Source organism: Ascaphus truei, chromosome 2 (genome assembly GCF_040206685.1).
Source record: "Ascaphus truei isolate aAscTru1 chromosome 2, aAscTru1.hap1, whole genome shotgun sequence".
NCBI classification, from domain to species: Eukaryota; Metazoa; Chordata; class Amphibia; order Anura; family Ascaphidae; genus Ascaphus; species Ascaphus truei.
Genome location: NC_134484.1, coordinates 97,933,579 through 97,953,940, shown reverse-complemented (window position 1 = coordinate 97,953,940; position 20,362 = coordinate 97,933,579). Strand labels below are relative to the sequence as shown.

Here is a 20,362-nt window from a genome sequence, read left to right as displayed (position 1 = left end):
AGCTGCGACTCCGCGCGCCTTCGATTTTTTGCTTTCTTACCTGGATAGTATTGGCTAATCACCGACACATGACATGATCTCTATGTGCCGCTATTAACGCAAGATATCTGCAAAAGTAGAGGACACGGTATTTCAAAATCAGAAAGTGAAACAAGATTTTTTGTAGTGTATAGGTGGTCACTGCAACAGGAACTCAGCCGCAAACGTGAACAGTTAAAATCAGCTTTATTAAACTAAGATTCTTAGTTCAACAACTCAAATGAAAGCTAATTAACTTTCCAGGCAGGAACAAAACACTAAGAGGCTTATATTGTAGCCCCGGGAAAGTGGTGACCGGGCTGTTTTTTGACAAAAGTCTCCATTGAACTCTACAGATTTGGTGTATAAAAAATAAGCTCTTAAATGTTATACCCCTTAAAGAGGCAATCCAAGCTGGCCATTTTGTTTCCTTTTTTACAAACGATTGAAGCAGGGGGTTTCCAGAGATGAACTTCATTAATTTCAAATGTGGGGAATCCATGCTTCCAGATACTTAGCTCCGTAGTGTGTGTGTGGGTAACGGCTCCGGCTCGCTAGCTGGGGGTTCACGGAATGGCCGCTTCTCAATGCTCTCACGTCCTGCAGGCCAATAGGAAGTTGTGACTTCATCCGGTGCGGCTTCCTATTAGCCCGCGTGATGTGGGAGCGTTAAAAAGCAGAGGGTTACTGACACTCTTCGAAGGTATATTCCTCTGGAAGCAGGGGCGTAGCTAAAGCCCGGGGGCCCGCTGACGGGGGGGCAAGACATTTGGCCCAGCAGTCTAGCCACCGACCACAGAAGTCAGGGCCCCCTTCCTCCTCCGGGCTCCTTAACAGCAACTTGCCGCCTGGATCGGGAGCTGTGAGCAGTTAGGGGGCGGGGGGAGGGCGGTCTGCAGAGAGCAGGCAGCAGAGGCTGGGGGTGTAACTGAGGCAGAGAGTTGCAGAGCTCTGCCCGCCCCTGTAACATCAGGTGGAGTTGTTACTGTGCACTGCGGTGGGAAGGTATGTGTGTCAGTTTGTTGTGTGCGTGTGTGCCAATTGGCTGTGTGTGTTTCAGTGTGTCAGTATGCAGGGTAAATGTTAGTTACAGTTTGCTCTGTCAGTGTGCTATTTGTACCTCAGTGTCTGTCACTAAAGTAGTTTGTCATTCTTTACACAATTGTCTATAGTTAACTGTATTAAAAGAAGAAGTAACTGCAGTATACACCAGTGTTTTTCAACCACTTGTGTGAGTGTGGGGGGGGAGGTTATTGTAGTGTGTGCGTATAGTTGGCTATTCTAATTTTTGTATGGGGAGGGGGGGAAACTATTGTAGAGGGGAAATTGTATGTGTGTGGCCAGGGGGTGGAGGGGAGGATTGAGGGACCTGGATTGAGTGTGGATGGGGGAAGGGGGGAGGGGCGGGGAGATAACTGAGTGATAGACAGGGGTGGGGGGGTGTAAGATGGGGAGAGAAATACATGAGAGAGGGGTGAATATAGCAGAGTGAGGTGTAAAAGCAGGGGGGGGGGCATGGAAACTACTGAATCTACGGAATATGTTAACTCATAATTGGGTCCGAAAAATGTTTTGCCCGGAGGCCTGCGCATGTCTGGAAGCAGGAGGTCCCCAAATGGAAATTAATGGGGTTCAGCCCCGGAGACCCCCTGCTTCAAATCAAATATATATTTAAAAATAATTAATGTCCCACTTAATTACTCCTTTAAAGCCACCAAACACCCTGGTTTATCTTGGATAGATTCAGTCCCGGTGCAGAGTGCGTTATTATTAACGCGAGTGCCTCACATTGGGAGCTTTCTTAAGCGACCGCTCCGTTGGTATCGTGCGATTTCGGCTGCCACATTAAAACGAACATTAGTAAAATCACCCGACAACGCAGGCGGGTTTATTTAAAATAGTCCGGCGCTGCATCAGTACACAGCATTAAAATCTTGTTAAAAAGAAACTAATGTTCTCTTTCAAACTAAGTACCACTTCCAGAAATGTGGGGTCTTTACTCTCCCACCTAATAGATGTTGAGAAAAACACAGGAAGTTAAGTACTCGGAGAAATACGCAGTACTAGCTTTTCATGGTCTTGTCTTTATTTACAGATGCACTTAATTATCAGACAGCAAAAAAAATATTCTATAAAAAAATTATAGAAGAATTTCTTCAAAAATGCTGCAACATAATTTTTTTTTAGATATTTGAAGGGGGGGGGGGGGGGGGAATGAAACAAAAAACAGACAGCTGCCAAAGAAACAAATCGTATGTATTATATATACTGTATAATTAATTGGCTTTCTGAAACAAATATAACCGTGCTAAAAACAAAGACATTGCATGGTTGCTTAGGAAATTACTAACTGCATTTCTTCGGGGCATCTGAATGCTGGAGTGTTTGTCAAATCAAGTGTTTTGTTGATCCTTATCCCCCACCCGAGAGCCAATAAAAAGAGAAGTGAGCGGGGAGAGGGGCTCTCTGTTGAGCACACAGTACAAACAGTTGTTGAACACACACAAGAGGAAGTAGCCAGAGGAAATCAAACCACTCCTAAGTCTCAGCTCACCATGTTTACATAAGAACTGGGGGGAAAAAAAGATTTTAAAATAGTTATCGGTGGCAGATTGTAGTTTGAAATTAAAAAAAAAGGAACCAAATATCCAGATTTAGCCCCTTAAACATGACACGGCCACAGTTGTTCACTTTTGTCCTGGGAGGAGCTGAAATATCTCCTGGCCCCTTTAAAACAGCAGTCTTATGTTGCAAGTTGTCAACTGTATGGGCCTGAAATACTAACACTGGATTATACAATAAATGAACTGTTGCTGTTGTCAGCTACATGTGCTTAGTCCCACCGGCGAGGTACCCTATGCGAGGGACCCTATGCGAGGGACCCTATGCCGGTCTAGGACATTTAGTCACATTTCACTGCGATCGAATGGCTGTCGCGACTCACCCACGCCGCCAGAAGCTACCGCCGCCGGCCACTTCGCCACTCAAGGAAGTGCCTTCTTACCCTATAACCCCCCACCCCAGGCCTGCCCCACTCCAGTCCTCGAGGGCCGCAAACAGGCCAGGTTTTCAGGATTTCCCTACTTCAGCACAGCTGGTTCAATTAGTGGCTCAGTCATACTGAGCCAGCTGTGCTGAAGTAGGGATATCCTGAAAGCCTGGCCTGTTTGCTTCCCTCGAGGACTGGAGTTGTGCAGGCCTGCCCTACCCCACGCCTTTACCTGAAACCCCCTACCATAAGATCCCTTAAATTAACCACCTAACCGCTGAAACTCCTTAAATTAACCCCTACCCTAACCGCTAAAACCCCTTAAATTAACCCCCCACCTTAAGCACTAAACCCTCTAAAATTAACCCTCTACCCCAAGTGCTAAAACTCCTTAAATTAACCCCCTACCCAAAGCATTAAAACCCATTAACCCCTGACCAGAAGCACTAAAATCCCTAAAATTAACCCCCTACCCCCAAGCCCCCTTTAACTAACCCCCAACCCTAAACAGTAATAAAATTTACCTTCGAAGCGGCCGGGAGCGGGGTGAGTCGCGGCGAAACGGCCGCAACCAAAAATGTCCCATTCCGTCCCATGGACCTGTGAGCCTCAGGGCCGTCGGACCTTTTGCTGTCAGAGACCTACAGAATGTGTTGCAAGACCTTGTGGCGGTGAAAGGGTTAAGGCGAGCCCAAGCACCGTTATCTCAGAACTGCGATGTGCCCACAAATTCCGCCAGCTTTCCTAAATGATACATGGAAGAAGCGTTTGGAGCTACGGCCTCCCACTTGGCCTGTGCGAGAGCATGCAGGGAGATTTGGCTAGCACACTGCAGTCACGTACTGCTGTCTTGACTAATGGATAATGCATTCTGCATAAATATTGCAGCAAGTCAATTAAAAAAAAACACACACACACTCACTAGGGTTATACAGTGCAGGAAGTCACTGGTGAAACCTCACACCAAACATAGTTGCTAGAATATACATGGGTCTTTATTTCATGGGCTCCCGCCCTTTACTCTATTGCTTGTGCAATCCCTTCAGTTTCTCCGGTATGTACCCATTAAAAGAACATCCACTTTTGCAATCATATTAAAGTGACTTTTACAAGTCATTCTGTATATGTGCTGCTCAGAATATCAATAACAAGAGTTTGTTTTGACTGCATCAAGACTTTCCCTTAAATAGTTCACTGGTAAAATTACAACATCTGCATCTGAGAATAGGTTTAAAAAATAAATAGTGAATGTGCATTTAATAAATGTAAATTAGGGCAATAATCCACTCTCCCCTTGGCCCCCAACACTCTCCTCCTCCTCTCTCTTTGCCCCCTTACACTGTTGCTGAGCTCTGGAGTCGCCAGGTCACTGTGCGTGGGTTACCGCCGCGCATGGGACAGCTGGGAGAGTTGTCCCAGCTTTCCCCTTCTGACAGCCGGGAAACCCCGGTTGAAAACGTCTGGTCTAGAACATAATACCACTCTGAAATTCTGTTACATATGAAGAATACATAGGCACACATTTACTAAATGGTGCTTTACTTAAAAAGGGGCCTGTAAGTGGGCATTGTTTAGTATGTAACGGTTTTTCTGAACCGGCCTGACCCACCCAATCTCATATTGGCCCCTGTGGTCTAACCAGTCCCCATTACAGTGTGATGTCTGGTGGTGCACCTGTTGGCAACAGGACTCCTGAGTCTCCCGCATGATGTTGTGTGGGGATTTGCCAATCCAGACAGGCAGCTGAGGTAGTGTGCTTGAGTCCTACCTAGATCCAGTGCAGCGCCTCCACCTCATCAGGGTCCCAGCTTCAGCTTGTGGATGGTCCTGGTGAAGAACTCCTCTGTGGTGCAGCCCCCTGCGTAATCACTCCACACTTACACACGAGGGTATCTTTTAACAGGAGCATCTTTATTTGCACGGTGGGCCAGCTGCCCTCCACAATGGGTGAATTTAGCCCTCCATTGTTCACCGTACTTCCCTTTGAAAGGTATAGTCCTCCTAATGTAGGGATTCCCTATCCCCGCAGAGATATCGCCCTGTGACCAGGTCCCTGGTCACCGTTCCAACACTGTCCTTCTAACAGCTTCTTAACTCCTCCTCCATAACTCAGCAAACACTCTCTTAGGCCTCGGTCCCGCTGCGCTCGTTGGCGCGGGCGGCAATGTCGCGAGTTCCCCACCAGCAGGGGAATCCTCGCGAGCCGGTCCCGGTCCCCACTGGCGGCACAGCTGACTACACGCTGTCGCGCGTCAGCCGCTGGAGACACCAGAGAATGGTGTTTCCTAGCTTTGACGCGTGACGTGTGTGGCTGTGAGCCAATGGGGAGGGGAGGCTTCAGGGAGCGGGGAGGAGTGTGGAGTGAAAGCAGGTGAGTGCCTTTCTCTGTGTGTGTGTCTGAGTGCGTGCCTGTCTGTGTGTGTATGTGTCTGAGTGCGTGAGTGCCTGTCTGTGTGTGTGTGTGCCCGAGTGCCTGCCTCTGTCTGTGTGTGTGTGTGTGTATGAGTGCGTGAGTGCCTGCCTGTGTGTGCGCGCGTGTGTGTGTGTATGAGTGCGTGAGTGCCTGCCTGTGTGTGTGTGTGCGCGTGTATGAATGAGTGCCTGCGTGTGTGTGTTTAAACTTACCTTCCAGCTCCAGCCCGAGTCCGTGGAGGGAGGGGGGGGAGAGTAGCGGGTCCCTCCGCTCAAGCCACGCCCCCCCTCCCTGTCAAACCGCCCACCTCCCGATCAAACCTCCCACCTCCCGCCCACCTCCCGATCAAACCTCCCACCTCCCGCCCACCTCCCGCTCCGGCTCCCTACAGACCGCAGATCGCGGTCTGTGTATCTCAGCGCACCGCCTGTCAGCAGCGCAGGTGCGCTGACTCTGGGAGCGGGGCCTTAGCCTTACTCTCTACTTCCAACTCCTAACTTTTGATCAGTGCTGTGCCTTATGTATCCTCTGGGGCTGACACAACTCTGACATCACTAACCGTGGAATCAGAGCCTGTGACCACTCCCATCCCTACATAGGGCACCTCACCAGGGTGTGAGGGCAAACCTCCATAATTACTGCTGGCATGCCCATAACTCACCAGGCCTTACTGTCAGCAGGAGAGATGACTGCAGCCATTTTACAGCATGGCTACAAGTAAATATGGCTCATAGGCCTTTATTCTATAAAGGCAACAGCTCTGATCCGCCAATGGGGTTCCAGTTCAATTGTTGACTTGGGCACCCTGAGTTATAGAAGGGAGGACAGGTTCGGCAGTGCAGCGGGGCACTGCCACAGTGGCGGCTGAAAACTGATCACAGGTCTAACCCAACTTCAGTATAGGCCGAGCGGGCCCTCCGGAGCCCCCAGTCGGCAGCCCTAAATCATCGCTGTTGCATTTTATAGAATAGGGTCGTAGTGCTCCACTGGTGAATATGGATACTTTTCAGCTTGTAATAAAAGGTCAAATCATACAGGCTTCTAACACAAAGCAACGTATTATAATGAACTATTTGGGCAAGCAGGTTACTAGAATGTAGAACACGTGAATTACCTCACGTCAGAGCAACCCTCTGTTACTAGCTTAAACTGGGATATTGGTGCCTTCAACAAGAAAAAAAAAATAAGGGCAGCAAACTGTATCCTAAACATCAGTTTACAAACATTTCTGGGAGACTTTCAAAATGACCAATTCATTTTTTTTTTTCTCTAATGGTATCACATGGAACAAACCTATAAAAACAGGTCACTAACATTAGTTACGTTTATTGCTATTTGGCAAAACCCCGTTAAATCAGAACATTCAGGTAGCTGAAATGTCTACTGACTGACATTCAACCCTCCAACAAGCCAGGTTCAAAAGGCAGAGCAGAGTGTTATTTCCATGCCCTTCTATGTACTCATCAGGGGGTGGACAAAGATTTGACAAACTTAGGAGCCAGCCCCCGTCTCTGGATGTCAGAGTGCGTGTGTCATCGAGCATCTGTGACACTCTGAAACTGACACAGCAAACTGATACTCCTCCCCCGACATCACTGAGACGCAGAGGTGGGCAAAGTCCTCAAGCTCTCCGCCTCGCTCCCATCTGCCACCCGTTCTACGATCTTACTGCTCTTAACCCACCCCCCCCCAAAGCGTCGTAGTGCTGACTGACCCGTCAGTCACCACCGTCGCCGGACACAGCACACCTGATCCTACTTAGCTAGTGCGACATCAAAGCAGGATCAGGCGCGTTGTTGCAGGTCGCAGCGGTGACCGACATGTGCCAGGGGTTACATTTTAGGCTCGAGTAATAGTAACTACAAATCACGAACATACAAATCACTAATATAATATAAGCAAACAAGTGCCATGGGCTATTGTCGCAGCAGACGTGAACCTTGGCACAAATTACAAAATCCATGCATAGACAACATAAGCATTCATTGTAAACATATGTTAAATGTTTTATTTGATTTATATACTTTATTTTCTCTGGAAACTAAACTTTTTTGTTATTGGAATATGTATGTTCAAGTTAAAGCTTTCCAACAACTCTAAATTAAGGATGTGATATGAGGTAGCTAATGGCTCTACAATTCAATCTTCTTTTAGTTGCATGCACGATGTTATTATGCAACATTGTCTATAGTGCTAATGCAGAGGACATTTGAAGGTCACAATTTGAAAGAAAGAAAAATGTTTGTGAACTTTACGGCTTGTTCACAGATTCTAGAATGTGGAGCTGGTGAATTAATAGCATTACGAAACATAAGTATTAATAAATGTGGTAATATCTTTTGATCAATTGCTAGTCAGTGAGATTACTCAAAAAAAGGGACCGATTGGAGACTGTTCTTAAGCATATTTCCGATCACCAAAATAAATTAATGTAGACATTGTGTCCGTGCGGAGGCGTGCGGAGGCGTGCTGAGGCTCAGGGTAAGTGGTGCTTTCCCTGGCCTTACACAGCGCGCCGTCCGTGGGCGGGCCAGTGATGTCACAGAGCTGGTTCGCCCTCATTGGGCGAACCGCTCACGTGACCGGCCCTGCGCTCCGGCGAGCACCAAATTTGAAAACTTTGTGAGACACACGCTTCCGCAAGCGTGCGCGAGCCCCTGCTAAAGCCGCTCTCATTGCGGCTGCAGGGGCTCAGAGCCGAGTGTGAGCGCGGCTCAGCCTTGCTCACACTACTATGTCCCAGGCCTAAGGCCAAGTCCCCGCTGGCGCTGAGCGCGCTCATGCTTGGAGAGCGCTCCAAGCATGAGCGTCGGGTGTCCTGCTTGTACGCACGCGCGGGGGAGGTGGGGAGCATTGCTGGTAGTTGAGCGCGCGGGTAAGTATAGGTTTTTTTGTTTATCTAAGCGGCGATCGCGGGTGAGCGTGTGTCCGCGCACGAGCGCCGCGTGAGCGGGGACTTACATATATCTATATGTAAGTAACCGCCGAAAGTGCCGCTCGCTCAGCGCTAGCGGGGACTCTGCCTAAAAGGAATGCCTTGTTGGCTTTACTTTCGCTTTAAAAAGTAACACATTTATGTAAGAAAGACAATGACACTGATAAATTTTGTGTTTTCTGAGTGCTAGGTTGTGGCTCCTTTAGCACTCAAGATCTGGTACCCATGTGATGTTGGCTTCAGTGAAAAGCTAGGTTAGGACCTTGCATAAATTGATCATGTTATGTAAACCTAAATCACTCGAAATAAGGTCTTAGAAGCATATATTAAAAAAAAAAAAAAAAAAAAATCAGGGACAACAAACTGCACGTGTTTATCTGGTTAGTTTCTTTTCATATAAAAAAAATTATTATTTCTACCAGGGGGGGGAGGATGAGGGGTGAGGCCAAAAAATTTTTTGCACTACAAACAGCATAACCCCCTTATTTGTAATCTTTTTTTAATGTATTATGTATATTATAATTTCATGTACATATTCTTACCCATGCATTGGTAAACACTTCCTGCAGATGAAACCTTTTATCCTGGCAATAAAGTGATTTAACACCTTTAGCATGTCGGAGGGGCCGCGGGGTCAGAGTGTGGCGACCCCTCCGATCACTCAGACACTGGTGATGATGATGATGATGATGTAACAGAAGGGGAGGCGTTATCCCCCCTCCATCACTTCAGATCGCCTCATAAGCTACAGACGAGCGCAGGACACAATCTCCCCTAAGAAAACTAGCATGTTGGTGGGGGGGGGGAGGGAGTAGTAGCTAGCAGCTACGTCCTAGGGCACTCAAAGGGTTAAGATAATTTTTCAATATACACCCATAAGACATTATTGAGGCAACTCCATTAAGTATAGCTGCTGCTATTACTTCCAGCAGTTAATATCCATCAATTAACTCAGAAGACATCAGAGAGAAACAGATCAGGGCCTGGATTTTCTGAATGGGTGGGTGTGGTAAATATTATCCGCTCAAACTTGCTTTAAAAAGTAGCAATCCATATCAGATGCTTTACCCTTTCGGTGCCTTATAGACATAGCTACTGCATCATGGCCTTCCAGGGTCTCCATGACGTTGCAGCCATGTCACAATATTACTGCTGGTTTTAGTAGGGAAGGTGGCGTTGGAAGGCGGTCAATCAAGAAGTGGAGTACGCCTTCCATTCCGCAATCAGTGAAGGCACTCTGGTGCACCTGCCCATCCGCGTCTCAAAGGGGTTAAATGGCAGGTGACCTCCCCATGTGAGCTAATCAATAACGTATATAGCCTGGGTCCCCCTGGTCCCCTTACCTTTCCATAGGCAGCGGAGGCTGGGGAGAGTGCGGGGGGGATGCACAGTAGCAAGCAGCAGCCATTAGGAGTATAGCACAGCAGGGGAACTACAAGTCCCAGCATCCTTAGGGGCTGCAGACCACATGTTGCCAGGCAACCAATAGGGCTGAGAGACGCATGGCAGTTAGAATTCTGACAGTTAGGGGGACTGACAGTTGGAGCCAGGACAGAGAAAGGGAAGGTAGGGTCTGGGTGTAAGTGGCATCCAGACTATGCCAGATTAACCCTTTCGGTCCCACTCACCTAATCAGATTGTGGCTCCTACAGGGAAAATCCTAGCTAGGGACATTTCCCCTGTAGCTGTATACAGTTAGTGTATAGTGCCATTTGAAGACGCCGCACAGCGATTTGCGGAATGTGGTCTGGGGCAGGACCACCACCACACTATCAGACTAAAAGGCGAGACCCTCCTGCCGTAGTTCATCCCACGCAGACGCGGAGGCTTCGCTGACATAGACGTCGCTGGATCAGTAGATCCATTTTGCTTTTCGGGCACACCCGGGTGCTGGAGCACCTGGACAGGTACCTCACAACGTGCACTTTCAGTTACTGTGGACAGCGCCGTCTCACACATTGGGTGGGTTGGCTCTTGTGGACACCAGGGAGGCTGGGTGCCATGGGGCCCCTTAGTACTTTGGGGAAATCCTATCAGGGGTGGACACTACAGGCCGTGCGAGGCCTATATTGTATGTGGGTTAAAGATATATCTAGTTATACATGTGTTCAGTAAACTGTCATTAAATACAAGTGTGTGATCGTATTGCATTGGGTCCTTTGAAGGGGTTATCTGGCGACATTGCAATTGAGGCGAAGAAATTGGTATTTGAAGGGAGTATTGTAACCACACATTACATGAAAGAATCCTCTCTCACTCCGGAAAGCAAGCAGGCCCCGTTTCAGAAGTGCAATTCAACTTACATACAGTATGGCAGGCATTCATAATGCATTTATATCATGCCAACAAATGAAACCATGCCCAGAATGTCTTCACATTTCAAACGACAGGGTAGGAAAAGTGAAAAAGAACAAAAATGAGTAACATGGACAACTCCATGCAGTTGTAACAGCTCCAGCTAACCTTTTCCTTTACACGTTTCACTGTGACATACAGTGCCGGGTCCAGCAGGAGTTCTACTCGTTTGCCTGCGATATGATTTCTGAAAGTTGACTCAAAGTTCAGCGGGCCCGGCCTCTTTAGCTTGCAGGGATACAACACGCTACTGTGCAAAAGTAACCGTTACCTACCACATCGTGATCATGTTCTTTTGAAACAGAGCATTCAATTACAGCACAAAGCAGCGGTGCTGTGCACGTCGCACGTGGCCAGTTGGAGAGGTAGCAGAACTCTTCCATTACAACCATATGTGGTGAGGTAACCAGACAGCCAAGCAATAGGTGGGCTACAGGCCATGTGCAAGCAGCAGAAGTAGCTTTTTATTAAAGCACAATTCCTTCACCCCCCCACCCCCTCTTTTTCCAAAGCATAAAAGGATATGGTGTTGAAAGTGATGAAATCTTTTACAAGAGCATTGCAATAGTTGAAATGAACAAGGATACTGGCCACACACAATAGCCGAGGTATCTATGTACGTATATCTTTATTTGTAGAGCGCCATCCATGTACATGGCGCTTTAGAGCAGTAATATACGTGGCATAATAGGAATAAGCTCTTAATTCGCAAAAGTAACATTACATTACTGCACCGCACCTCTGGAATGCCTTTCCCCTCAATACCCGACTAGCACCCTCTATATCCACCTTTAAGACCCACCTTAAGACACATTTGCTTAAAGAAGCATATGAGTAGCACTGTGGCTAGTACTATACACGTTACATAAAGATTGGCCCCCTGCAGACGCACTTACCAGAATTCCCTCCTACTGTCTCTGTACGTTCTCCCCGCCAATTAGATTGTAAGCTCCCCGGAGCAGGAACTCCTCTTCCAAAATGTTACTTTTACGTCTGAAGCACTTATTCCCATGATCTATTATTTGTATTATTTGTTATTTATAGGATTGTCACGTGTAGTACTAATGTGAAGCACTATGTACACTAATGGCGCTATATAAATAAAGACATACAATACATTAGGAAAAGGAGTCCCTTCCCCAAAGAGCTTACAGTCCAAGTGGTAAGAAGAGAACGTACAGCAACAGCAGGAGGGTGTTATGTTAAGTGCGTCTGCAAGGCTGAACTGGGGTCGGGGGTCGAGCAGGGCAGATGTGCGATGTGTCAGTATGTGCAAGTGTGCTGTGTGTGGGGCACAGTTGGAGACACTTGCCCCAGGCACAAAAACACCTAGTTACGCCTCAGGCAAGGGGGTCATGGTAAATGTATATGAGATGTATAGTATCAGACAAGGGAGCTACCAAAATGCTTCAGTAAGGAGGTGTGTTTTAAGATGGTGTGTTTTACCTACCCCAAAAAAAAATATTAGCAGCAAAACATAATGCCCCATGGTATTCAATCGCTGGTGAACAACAAATATATTCAGGTCCTGAAAAAAAATGTCATTAAATATCATTAACCTCCACAAGTCCACTGAAAACATCACTCGTGCCTTGCAGCCCTGGTATGACCATTGGTACAGAACAACCACATAAGAGGCACAGCTGCTAGTCACCACGCTGCGTCACAAAGTCATGCCCCACAGTACCAAAGCATTGTGGGCCGGAACTTGAAAACATAGAAGGCTATTAACAAAGGCTGAACCAAAAAAATAAATTGTATTTTTGCATTGCGGGCCACAGTACCCAAAAAACTAATTTTTATCTTCTTGTTCCAGATAAGTTTCTCTTGAAAATGGTAAATATATAATTAATTTATGCAATACATATGGTGCTGGAATCCTCATTTTCTGTGTAAACGAAAATGTGAAACTTCAATCTAAAAAAAAAAAAATATCCACTCCACAAAAAGGTCATATAAAGCAATTAAATAATGGGGAATGATTTACATTTTTTCATTAAACTAAAACAAATACGACACATTCCTCCATTAGGAGGTGAAACTCCCCAGCTGTATCCGCCCTCCCTTCATTAACACAACTGAGATATAGAGAGTGATGCACCTCGTCCATAAATTCAGGGGGGTTATTAGAGAGCAGCGAGGGACCGGACACTATTTTTCACCTGCAATCATATCCAATGAGAACATTAAAGGATGTGCTGCTCAGCAAGTTGAATGGATCAGTGCTGCATAGACAGAGTAAAGGAGGTTCAAAAGGTGACAGATAAACTGCAACTACACATAGGATGAAAAATGCAACTTTAATGGTATTCCTTTTATACCAGTGTTTACACCATCTCTTCACGAAGACCCAGCCATACCAGATTGTGGCAATATCCCCCCAAATTAGCCAGGCTGCATGCCTTCACCTTGATTATCCATGACTGATTGATAGGTTGGTTACTTCAGAGATATGGACCTGTGGGGGTTTAACACGGAGGCGAGGGTTGACACAATGTTGTGTGCCTCTTTTTATCAATTGAGCAATAATGTTTTGGTTTGTCACTCTGGTAAAAAGAACACACGTCATCCCCTGGGCCTTTCAATAACATATTACCAACTAAACAAAAAATAATAATAATAATAATAAAAATAAAAAAACAATGTACAGTAGTACTCTAAAATGCAGAAGAACTGCCATGTGCTCCCAAAGCATTTCATTACTATTATAGCTACTTCTTTACTGGAATATAGTGTTAACTGTGTAATGGCCATCCAATCCAAATAATGCTAGTACTAGAGAGAATTGAATGAAGCCTATTGCAGTTCATGACTGGGCAGCTAGCAGTTAAAAGCATTAATATTTTCTGAACGGGATACCTTCTGGACTAAGCCTACACCAGGGCACCTCCCAATTTGTACTGATACAAAGCCACTCAAAATCAACTAATTGCTAAGCACACTACACGAAAGTGTCCCATTACAGCTACAACCCTCAATACAAATGTAACTACAAATCTGCTTAATAAAACCATTTTAATTCAGTCATTACCACTGTTTCAGGGAGACTACAGTTGCCTTTTCCCCTGCCTGAATCCTCTTCTTCATTCAAACTGTGTGTGAGGGCACAGAGCTGAACAAAATACAATGCGGGCACAATGACGTCCCGTGACATGATCACAATATGCCTGTCTCTTGCATACAACACATGAACGTGCTACATTGCAGCCACCTGCTCTTCACAGGCCCGAGCATTTTCCTAGCGCTGCAATGCATTCAAGGCCCAGTTACCAGCCAGCGGGTTAACGTGGAGTTCCATGTAGCACCAACTTATACTAAACACTAATAATAATGTTAAAATGGATAAATGAGATGGTTTGTGCCTCAAATAAATCTAAACAGCTGATGGTTGGTTTAAATGATTTTACATTTGTACATTTTGTTTCCATTTTCTTTTTCATTTAAAGACTAAATAATCAGGGGAGGGACACATCAGCCGCAGTAGCTGCCCCCCAAATGTTGGGGTAATCAGATTTATGCACGCCCCTCGTCCCCAGTCGGTTATATGACCAATTAGGAAAGGGAGCAGGAAAAGGCAGAGATGTATGCAGAAAATAAAAACACCCTACATTCCAGGATCCAGTGTTAACATTTCCACAAATAATTGGGGAAAAAAACAAAAACAAAAACCACAAATCTAGATATATCTATGTCCTTACTTAAAATGTACCCCTTTGTGGGACTGCAACAACACTGCCTGTAGGATGGTGTAAGCCGTTCGAGACGCCTACACAAGCACATACTGTGGACAGAAGGGTCTTTCCCCATACGACTGCTGGTGGCACTTCGCACAGCCAATCAAGGAAACAAAAAGCAGCAAAGAATTTGGCCCGGTCGCTCTGATAAATATCCGGGGAAATCCGTCTTTTGGACGCATCAAGCCCTGCTAGAGTATCATGCTATTCTAAACACTGAATGCTCCTGTAACTCGATCTCTCCGGAGTCGGATCCACGCCTTCTCCTCCTTGGGTAGCGATGGGAAAATGACGCTCTTTTAACTCACTTGCTGTCAGAGGGGGGGGCGAGCCCAGGGAGCAGGTTTGGAAACAGTTGCAGTGCAAGCTGTATAATTAAATTGCACCTGAGGCCACCTCACATACACAATGAAAGCATCTGCTGTCATTTTTACATGAACCCATTGCAAAGCTCTGCAGACTCCTCGGCAGAAAGGGCTAAACCATTGCTGCTGGTAGCAGGCCTCACTGCAAAGAAAATAAAGCTATACTAATAAAGGGGTTAACGTTACAATCTCACAATTAGCTGCTCGGAACAGAACATTCTTCAGTGGTTTGTTTCATTGTACATTCATTATTAGATACATTACATAACAGACTAAAAACAATAGCATTGGTAACATTCTTACTTCTCCTAGGCCTGTTTGGCCAACTTCAGTCCTCAGAATATCCCTGCTTCAGCACAGGTGGCTCAATCAGTGGCTGAGCCAGCTGTGCTGAATCAGGGATATCCTGAAAACCTGGCATGTTGATGGCCTTTGAGGACTGAAGTTGGTCACCTTTGTCCTAGGGCCTAGAACCTAGGCCAACCTAAAAAGGAGGGGCGGGGGTGGGAGGGAGAGTTTGCTCCTAAACGCAACCCAAATGAAAAGATTAAAGAGCACCGTGTTCCTAGCTGGCCCACGTCTCTGCCAGCCTGTAGTTTGGATGGTTCCAGTTTCAGAGATTTTCAGCTCGCTCTGAGAATGTGCCAGTGACCACATCAACAGAGAGAAACAGCCCAGGCCAGTGGAGCAGCTGTTCCTTTAGAATGACTCTGCTATTCTTGCAAAGCGCGTCTCTGCTGTATTGTCATAGTTCTATGTTAGCTCGTGGCCCCTTGTGAAAGCCTCAAATATATCTTATTTTTTTTCTCTGATGCAATACTACCAGTCTACTCCTATTTCGGAAGCAGGCAATGGGTTTTACCAGGAAGCTGTGTTAAGTAGAGGGGGGGGTCTCACCATCCTGGATAGAAGTGTCCACGAAACAGTAGGTAGAAAATAAAAATCAATTATTGGCGACTTAACAAAATGCAATCTTTTACGAATCATTCAAACGCACGCCTAGAGATGGAACACGCCAAGTCACACTGCATGCAAAGCCATTATTAGTTAGCCAACAGGGTATAATTGGTACCCACTGCTTTTTCCCTTAGAAGAGGGTAACATTAAACGACTGTAAAAAGCTACTAATTTCATAAATATATGTAATTTAGTAGCAGGGCAGATATATATATTTAAAAAAAAAATAATAATAATCCTTTACGTTTCTTTATTTTCAACATGCATAAGGATTTTGTAAAAAGAAAAAAAACTTGTATCTCCTACTACTGTATATAATATATATTGTCCACTGTTGTTCGTTCCTTGGTCATCAAAAGGGTTAACTTTCACAGAGTCCAAATCCAGCTATATTTATGCCACACTGTCCCCTCCCACCCTGTCATTGGCCCTGCCCAATGCCTGTTACAAAGCAAGCCAGTAACAGTGCCCTATCAGACAAGCAAACATAGCTCTCATAACTGTGTGGGAAACACACATACACGTTCTAATGAGGGTGACATATACAGAAATAACAGAACAGAAACATCTCTATTTATTGTCAACGTTCTTGTAGAACATGCACTACTACTCAATTTATTAATATCTGGGATCACTTCTAGTGTAACCTCAATGGATGCATATTATGGTGTGTACACACACACACACACACACACACACACACAATGAGGATACTTGAATACCAATAATAATATAATTATGACAACATCTACAGGCCTAAATACTTCCGATAAACACCCTAAAAGTGAATTTTAACTCCTTCATTGTTAGAATAGCCTCATCAACTCTATGCCCAGGACATACTTGAAAACGAGAGGTAACTCTCAATGTATGACTTCCTGGTAAAACATTTTATAAATAAAATAAAAATAAAGTGTGTGACTCCACTAGCAGCAAGGGAATTAATTATCCAACAGCTATGTCACAAACACAAATATGCACAGACAAGTGACAAAGTTAACAAGATGTACCTTTAATATAAGCAGTGTTCAATACACAGACATGCGGCTGAAAAAGCAGTTATGCATTTGAAAATAAATATTGTAGCCCTATGACCACATGTAGGTTTGAGATAGAGGGCCTGAAAATGGCCCATTAACCCCCTGCCCTTCTATACCAAATAGTGACAATGCATTTCCTATCAGCAGTAGGACACACAAGCTTACATAGTTCAAAGCCCACACCCCTTAGTGTGTATTTTCTGGTGCTCGCTGTCAAATGCTGATCATGCACCACGGTGCACGTAATTTAAATATATAAAAAATAAATTAAAAAAAACAACCTCAGAAAAATAACTGGTTAAGAAATGGAAACAGGACAACATACCCCTAGGTATTTCTGGGACTCGCACGCTTGACTCCTTGCCCGTGTCACCCACTAACATCCAGGGCTGCTGCCCAGGAGGAACTGGCAACTAATTGTGCAGCTCCCACAGCCACCCAGGGTACCACGGCCAGATAATGTTTTGCATAGACATACATCACACAATCTAAACACCACTTGACCCTCTAAATGAAGTCAGCCTAAATAGATAACCCTTCCACACAATGCACAGACTCGCTAAATCATCTCACAGGGGCTTCCAACACAGCATCAACCATGTTTAGGAGAACAAAAATGAAAAGAGACCTATGTGGTGAAAAAGTTAAAGGTCTCATTTAAAGACCATTGAACAGCAGAGTAATGCAACAAGGGCATCGACTGCACAGGGGATGCACAGTCAGTGGTGTGAAGTTCTGAGATGTGAATGCACAGAATCCTTAAATGACCCACAGAGTCTGAAGATGGCTGACTTGTCCATTTCATCATAACGGTTACTCCCTTCTATAAAATAGTGTAGGGCAAACATGCGCACAGCAGTAACACAACCTCAGAAAAGGGGACAGCAATTACACAATCTGAGAACACACACACAGCAGTTACACAATCTTTTAAAATTACTCCCCACAATAACACAAACTCTCGAAGGCAAACACAGCAGCCAGGAGCAACACACACAGCAGTTACACCTCTACACAAAACAAAACCTCTGAAGCACAATCAAGGAGCAGACAGCACAACCTTTCTAAAACAGTCACACATCAACAGCCCAATTGTACACACAAACAACCTTTGTAAAATGTAATCAAGCAGCACATACACAGAAAACACTGTTTAATAGATAGTCACACACAGACCCTCCCCCTTGCAAGGCATTATAACATACACACACAGCCCCTCCCCCTGCAAAGCAGTCCCAGTCACACACCCTCCCCCTGCAAAGCAGTCACACAGACCCCCCCCCCCCCTCCCTGCAAATCAGTCTCAGTCACACACCCTCCCCCTGCAAAGCAGTCACACAGCCCCCCACCCCCCTTGCAAAGCAGTCTCAGTCACACACCCTCCACCTGCAAAGCACAGTAGTCGCACAGCCCCCCTGCAAACCAGTTACACTGACCCTCCCCCCTGCAAAGCAAAGTCACACAGACCCCCACCTGCAAAGCAATCTCAGTCACACACCCTCCCCCTGCAAAACACAGTCACACAGTCACACAGCCACACAGCCACACAGCCACACAGCCACACAGCCCCCCCCCTGCAAAGCAGTCTCAGCCCCCCCTTGCAAAGCAGTCTCTCACACACCCTCCACCTGCAAAGCACAGTAGTCGCACAGCCCCCATGCAAAGCAGTCCCACAACCTCCCCCTGCAAAGCACAGTCACACAGACCCCCCTCCCCCCACCAGAAAAGCAGTCCCAGTCACACACCCTCCCCCGCAAAGCAGTCACACAGACCACCCCTGCAAAGCATTCCCACCCCCCCCCCTGCAAAACAGTCAGTCACACCTCCTCCCCCTGCAAAACAGTCACACTCACACAAAGACCCTCCCCCTGCAAAGCCGTCACACTCACAGCCTCCCCTACATAGGATAGCACACAGCAGTCACACAACCTCCCCTGCAAGGCACAGTCACACAGCCTCCCCTGCATGGCACAGTCACACAGCCTCCCCTGCAAGGCACAGTCACACGGCCTCCCCTGCAAGGCACAGTCACACGGCCTCCCCTGCAAGGCACAGTCACACGGCCTCCCCTGCAAGGCACAGTCACACGGCCTCCCCTGCAAGGCACAGTCACACGGCCTCCCCTGCAAGGCACAGTCACACGGCCTCCCCTGCAAGGCACAGTCACACGGCCTCCCCTGCAAGGCACAGTCACAGAGCCTCCCCTGCATGGCACAGTCACACAGCCTCCCCTGCATAGGATAGCACACAGCAATCACATAGCCTCCCCTGCAAGGCACAGTCACACAGCCTCCCCTGCAAGGCACAGTCACACAGCCTCCCCTGCAAGGCACAGTCACACAGCCTCCCCTGCAAGGCACAGTCACACAGCCTCCCCTGCAAGGCAGTGTCACACAGCCTCCCCTGCATGGCACAGTCACACAGCCTCCCCTGCAAGGCACAGTCACACAGCCTCCCCTGCAAGGCACAGTCACACAGCCTCCCCTGCAAGGCACAGTCACACAGCCTCCCCTGCAAGGCACAGTCACTCAGCCTCCCCTGCAAGGCACAGTCACACAGCCTCCCCTGCAAGGCACAGTCACACAGCCTCCCCTGCAAGGCACAGTCACACAGCCTCCCCTGCATGGCACAGTCACACAGCCTCCCCTGCAAGGCACAGTCACACAGCCTCCCCTGCAAGGCACAGTCACACAGCCTCCCCTGCAAGGCACAGTCACTCAGCCTCCCCTGCAAGGCACAGTCACACAGCCTCCCCTGCAAGGCACAGTCACACAGCCTCCCCTGCAAGGCACAGTCACACAGCCTCCCCTGCATGGCACAGTCACACAGCCTCCCCTGCAAGGCACAGTCACACAGCCTCCCCTGCAAGGCACAGCCTCACTAGCCCTGGGCAGCCGCCGCCCTCCATGTGCCCCGGACCGGTCCCGCGGCAGTAAGCGGCCCCTACAGCATAATAACCCGGCCCCGCACACCGCCCGAAATCACTACCCGGCCCCCAGCGGGGACACCGCTTACCGGTCACTGCAGGCTGGGCAGAGCGGCCCGGGGGCTGAGCGGATCCAGAGCCGCCATGATCGCTCATACAGGAGGAGAGTCAGGCTTGTTTATCCCGGGATCCTCCTCCTACCAACTAGAACTCCGCCTACTACTAACAGAACCTCCCTTCCACAACTGGATCCCCTCCTCCTCCTGCCTATGGGAGGGCACCCCTCCTAACCCTGTCCATATACTCACCCAACATACATCCCTGTCTCCTACTGCCAATGTCACCTCCCAGCAACAAGGGGCACATCAAAAACTAGTGCTGATCATTATTATATCACTAGCATATGTTTATATGGTATCATGTTGTGTGAAGGAACAGAAAACAAATGGGCTGTGTGGCACCTTTAATGTATATTTATTGTGTACACTGTATATTATGTAGAAAGAAATACAAATGGAACTGTGTGTCTGCTGGTTGGAGCAAAATAAACGGCACCTGACCAATTAAAGAGTAAGCTCAAAGGTAATGTTACAGCCTTTGAAGTGGGTAAGCCAGGTTTGAACCCCCAGT

General features: G+C 47.0%; 1 protein-coding gene across 3 annotated transcripts in view; it reads right to left on the bottom strand.

The window, feature by feature from the left end:
* NCOA2 (nuclear receptor coactivator 2) overlaps positions 1-19,931 on the bottom strand; it is a 213,215-nt gene extending 193,284 nt beyond the window's left edge. For 2 of the 3 annotated variants that reach the window (XM_075583705.1, XM_075583726.1), the window contains exon 1: positions 19,822-19,931. The gene's annotated coding sequence lies outside the window, so the exon portion shown is untranslated. Of the gene's footprint in view, positions 1-40; positions 85-19,821 lie in introns of those variants that run through there. The other variant, XM_075583711.1, reaches the window with a different exon arrangement.
* Between the last annotated feature and the right edge of the window lie 431 nt (positions 19,932-20,362).